This window comes from Galeopterus variegatus, unplaced genomic scaffold (assembly GCF_000696425.1).
Source record: "Galeopterus variegatus unplaced genomic scaffold, G_variegatus-3.0.2 Scaffold5799, whole genome shotgun sequence".
NCBI classification, from domain to species: domain Eukaryota; kingdom Metazoa; phylum Chordata; class Mammalia; order Dermoptera; family Cynocephalidae; genus Galeopterus; species Galeopterus variegatus.
The window spans coordinates 136,502-142,472 of NW_007731910.1; the positions used below are offsets into that span (position 1 = coordinate 136,502).

At 38.8% G+C, this 5,971-nt stretch overlaps 1 pseudogene; it reads left to right on the forward strand.

Annotated features, from left to right (window-relative positions):
• The first annotated feature begins 2,904 nt into the window (after window positions 1-2,904).
• Window positions 2,905-3,695, forward strand: LOC103605419 (annotated as a pseudogene).
• Window positions 3,696-5,971: the final 2,276 nt, after the last annotated feature.

Below are 5,971 nucleotides of genomic sequence, written 5' to 3' on the forward strand. Positions count from 1 at the left end.
TGCGTGCGTGCGTGCGTGTGTGTGTGTGTGTGTGTGCGCGTGCATTTTAATGAAGTCAAATTTATCCATATTTTCCTTTAAGGTTTCTAGTTTTGTTGCCATCTTAGAAAAGCTTTAGTCATCCCCAAGTTTATATAGTTCTTTTCTAGTTTTGTTTTTTATATTTAAATATTCGATCTGTCTGGACTTTTACTTTGCTGTATGGCATAAGAAAACAATTAAACTTTATTGTTTTTCCCAAGTGTTCCATCACCATTTGTCAAATTATGTATCCTGTACCCACTGGTTTGAAATGCTACCTTGATCACATACTAAATGTTTCTGGTGCTTGAGTCTGTTTTCAGCCAACCGTCCTGACAGTAGGCCCTGTACTCAGTTTCCCTTTCCTACCATCCACTCACCCTTCAAACTGCCATGTTCTGATTTCTGACCCCTACCAGGCCACAGACATTTCTGTGCAAAGCTCATTAGCAAACTCCTAAAAGAGTCCAAAGTTACTAGATTCTTTTCAGGTCTTTTCTTGATAAACATCTCCTTTATGTCTGACATTATTGACAATCTGTTACTTCTTTTGTTTGGGGTTGTTTTGTCTGTCTATTTGTTTTGCTGTGGTATATTTTGGGACTTCTGAGCCATTGGGTATGTACCTCTTCATCTTTGCTAAATAACGCCACATCTTCCCAGAGTGGTTATAGCAGTTTACACCCTTACCAGCAGTTGTGAGCCTAAGTGGTTTATTTAAGGACAAGATCTGGGATGCTCTGGTTTTCTGCCCCCAGGCATTTGCTCAGTGTCCCCTTAATGCCTTCTCCCCACAAATCTCCTCTTCTCTCCTGTGAGCAAGAGTCCTACTGCTGGCTTAAGCCAACCCTACCACCATCACCACACTCCCCCCAATACAAACCAATAGAGAGCTTTAAAGACTCACCTTCCTACTACATCATTTTTGCATTTTTGATTTTGTTCCAAAATCACCAGTGGCTTCCAAGTGCAGTCAAATAAAATCTGAATTCCTCGGATTAGAACAGAAGGCCTTTCCTGCCTGACTTCCTTATTCCTTCCCAGCCTTTTCTTCCCACCCTCCCTCCCCTAAGAAGCAGACTTGAATCCAGCCAAGGGGACCCGTCCTGCTAGTGCGGGTGTAAACCAGTACAGACATTCTGTGAAAACAATGTGGCAATATTTACTAAAGATGAAAATACATATACCAAATGGCCAAAAAATTTCACTCCTTAGAGAATCTTTTGTGCATGTATACCAGGGCACATGAACAGGGAAGAGTGTTTTTATAGCATGGTTCGTAGGTACTCATACTTGGAAGCAACCCGAATGTCCCTCAAGAGTAGAATGAATAAGAAGTTCCAGTCTCTACCATTCCTCACTCTGCTCCCACTCCCCTGAACTTACAGGAGCATGTCACTTTTCCAGATAACTTATCTTCATTTAAAACAGGAGCCCAACTACTTACTATCCAAAATATGACAGTATTTCAAAAAGTTCATGAAAAGATTTATATTATCTTTTAATTCTATTTTTCCATGAACTTTTTGAAGTAACCTCATAGAAAGTCAGGATTTTTTTTTCCACCAAAAAATGTATTTCCAATATCACTGTGTTAATGTATGAAAACTCTAACAAGGTGTAGTCATGTTTTGTCATTTGTTAATCTAAGAGCTCCTTTTTGTTTTTTGCTTTTTAATTCATTTCTTAAAATTTATATATGGTAAAATCCTTTTTCTTTTTTTTTTTTTTGTGGTTTTCAGTTCTGCATGTATTAACAAATTCATATAGCTTATCCTTTACTTTTTTATTTTTTACAAAGGAGTATCAAGACGGATTAAAGGCAATTGATTTATCTTAGATTTTGTTCACTGGGGCTTTGTAAAACCAAGTTTGATTTCACAACTTGGTAGGCAAGTTGTGTTTACCCCATGAGTTCATGAAAGCTCAGTTCCACCTGTTGGTCCCTGCTCCGTTGCTTGAGTAGGCCCTGATTACCTGCCAGGATGACCAGTCCTGGGGTGACCCTTTCTACCAAAATCAGAAGGGTCTCTTCTGGCAAAGCAAGCTGGGCTTCTACTCTCTACAGAAACTTGACAAGCCATTGCTGCAGCTAAAAGGCCCAGCCAAGACTATTTCTAAACAAAGTGCCTTTGGCTGTCAAGTATGTGGCGACCTAAAATTCTACTCTCTGAGACAGGAGAGTCAGCCATATCTGAGCTACCTTGTCTCCTAGAAAGTGTCAGGATTTGGTGGCCTAAGCACTGGGAGAGAGTGAACACTTATCCCCTCATTTCTCTGTGAAGGGCAGGGAACACTGGCTGATTAGTAATAATATAGTTTTCAAAGTACATTAAATCAGCTAAGTTAGCTGTTTAACCATAAATTTACCATTCCATTAATTCTGACATTATGCAAAAAAAAAAAAAAGTCCAAATTTTCATTGATAGGAAATAAAAACTTAGAAATAACAAACATGCCATCTTAACAAGACCAACCACTATCACACTCAATATTTCCCCCCTCCCCACCCCAATTGTTTTGATCTTCCTACTTCAATGAGCAACTTCACAGAAATGAGAGGCTGGGCCTCACCAAGATAGGGAGCTTTATGGCCCGCCTCTCTGGGGTGGGTAGAAATCAACATTTCCTACAACTCCCAGGTGATGCTGATGCTGTTGGTCAGGGAACCACACTTTGTGAATCACTGATCTAAATCCAATTAACAATTTACAGGGAATTCAGAGGAAAGAGGAACCTGTTAACACCACGAGGATGCAATTTTTTAAAAAATTCCAGACTTTGAGAAATAGTTTCTGCACCAAGTAAATTGTAAGGAAAAATCAAGCAAGCAAGAAAGAAGCTAGAGACAAAAGGAGACTTAGGCATGGAGACAAAGCCAAGATGGCGGCCCAGTCAGACTACAAGCCTCTCCTGTGCACAAGCTAGATGTCAACATCTACCAGATTCTGCCCCAGGCCTCCAACAGTGGCTACACGCTGGAATTGGGGCCAGTCTGTTTAGACTGGTCACTTCAAAGGGGAAGATTGCCTCTATCAACTCGAGTGTAAAATATCAGGAGAGCTCTTTGCTCAAGCACCAGTAGAATAATATCCTGGCATTGCCAAGGAAACAGTGACAGTTTCCAGCTTCTACTTTGTAAGGTAGTTCCAGAATGACACTGGGCAGGCATATTGCTTTTATTGGTATTGGATTCATAGATCAAGGTGATACCTTCATAGTATCTCCTTGCAAAATCACCTCAAGTGGGTAAAGCAGGTATCTGAGATATACAAAGAATCTCTGAAAATGGACACTCATCCCAAGTTGGATCTTGGCTTCAAGGAAGAACAGACCATCAAGTTGAGTAATGAAAACATTACACCAAGAGATGATGTGTTTCTAAGCCCAGAAATGCAAAGGACTGGAGGCCTAAGTTTACTCCCAACCCTCCTTGGAGGCAAGTCACTCTTCCCTCTCCAGCATCTGAGGTTGCTATCAGCAATCCTGTCACTGCCCCAGCTGTTCCAACTCTAATTATGGAGGTAGAGATGTGGGTATGCTTTCAAGCTGGGACTCTTCTGCTCCCATCATGACACCAGCACCAGCTCCAGTCTCTGTGAACAATGACTTGGAGAGACTTTAGCTCTGTATCCAACTCTGTTCCAATCCTGGCACCACAGCCATCCAATTGAGTCTAGATCTGAATAGCACTGGCAGGACATTCAGGACAGACTTGAAGAATAAAAATGATCTTGAGAAGACAGAAAAGAAAACCTCACCTTTGAGGAAGAAAAAGAAGGAGATGCAGAAGGTAGATCTGGTAAAAGAAAGAGACTTTTTTCCTAAAGAATTATGATGTATGACGTACAGTTTGGGGGGGGGAGGATGATGAGAATCCTTACACTGAGCCAGTGGATATTCTTGAAGACCTTGTCATAGACTTCATCAATGAAATTATGAACTTCCAATGCCAATTGGAAGACAAGGTCAGGTACAAGTTGAAGATACTGTCTTCTTGATTTGAAAGGAGCCAAAGAAGTTTGCCAGTGTTAAAGACTTGTTTCCTATAAAGAATTGAAATAAGCTAGAGAAGCATTTGATGAAGCCAACTATGGATTTTGACACTTTTTGTACTTTCTGAAGCTTCATTATCTTCTGGAGCAACCAAATATATTAGCTGAATATTTTCTACAGTAAGGTCCTGATATCTAACCATGTAAATGAAAGATAGAGAAACACAAAGTTTTCATATCTTCAATTTTAGAGTGTTATTTGAGACTTTAATTGCCTGCCTTTATATTACCATACTTGAATTTCTTATTTGGTTTTAATGTCCACACATAAAGTACCTTGCAAACCATGTGGTTTCTTTTGACTTTTGACTATCTAAATGATAAAGAAGTATTTCTGTTAGGTGTCTTTGTGCCGTTGTAAACTATATTACAGCTGTAATATGTAAAATCCAAATGGTACCTTTGACCTATCATAGCAGAGTCATAGCTGTTTCATGTATTTTCTAGTTTTTAGACAACACTAATCTGACAGATTATTAAAGATAGTGAGTTGGTCGGTGTTTCTCTTAAGTAGAAGATGATATTAAGAAATCAGTCTTTTGTAAGAATGATTGTATTTTTAAAAAGATAAAAGATAATTTCTTTTAATATTCATTTCTTCAGCTAGAGTTTTTGGGGTTTTTTGTTTGTTTGTTTTTTGTTTTTCCTTTTTGGTGGCTGGCTGGTATTGGGATCCAAACCCTTGACCTTGGTGTTATCAGCACCACGTTCTCCCAAGTTAGCTAACCATCTAACTCAGCAAGTGAGTTTTTGGAGAAACTAAGTTCTATGTAAATGCTTCAGTGTCGGACGGCTTTTTTTTTTTTTTTTAAGCTTTGGGGTTTACCTATACTATTTGTCAAGTTTTATGAGAATTTATTTTCCCAGATCAAAGTTTCTAAAAACAAATGCTTTTAGTAGTAGCTGGAATGGGATTGCTTAAAAAGTTGATGGAATAAACATTTGGGGTATTGTTTTATTAACGTATTTGTTAATACTGTTCATTAAGGAAATGCATATTTGACTAAAAGCCTATGTGACTACGGAAACCACTTTTGTAGTTCAGAATATACAGGTTTTGTATTTAGCAATATTGTATTAAATTACTACTGCACGTAGCTTATATTAAGGATTGAAATCACATTTAAAGGGATCAATGAATGTTACTCTTTGTGAAACTAAATGTATTGTGTGCCACTTATAAACATTATCTATAAATCAGTACTTGGAAAAGTTCTACTTTCTTCACCTACTGATGCCAGAAATAAAGCATAAAAAATTAAACAAAAAAAGAAAAATGAACTTGAGAGCATAAATCTTTGAGACAGCTTGGAAACCCCTTCCCTTCCCAGAACTTAAATTACTGACAATCTTTTTCTTGGCCCCCATTACATTCAAGCTGATTTGTATCATTCTCCTTTGTTGTTACTTGCTGTGAAGCCAAGAGAGTATCTGCCATCTCCTGCTCATTAACAAAATGGGAAATTGTGGATCTTATCACAGCAGTGGCCAACAATGAAGGGCTCAGCAAGCCAGGGGGAAATGACCTCTAATGTCTATAAAATTCTTCTCCACCATTTAAATTCCTCAGTGGAGCTGGACAGTTAGCTCAGCTGGTTAGAGCGCAGCCTTGTAACACCAAGGTCAAGGGTTCGGTTCTCTGTACTGGTCAGCCACCAAAAACAAAATTTATTAAGCTCCTCAACTTATTTCAGAGTTATCTCATGGCCCTTGTGTGACCTTTATGAAGTACTGTTTAGCAATTTCAAAGGACAAAAAAAACCCTTGCTACTTCCTAAGCCAATTCTCTGAAAATGGATAGACTGACCTCAGTGTTTATATATCCAGAACTTAAACAGGGATGGGCATGGAGAGACACTTTCCTGGTCTTTGTTACATGCCCTCCTTCACCACAT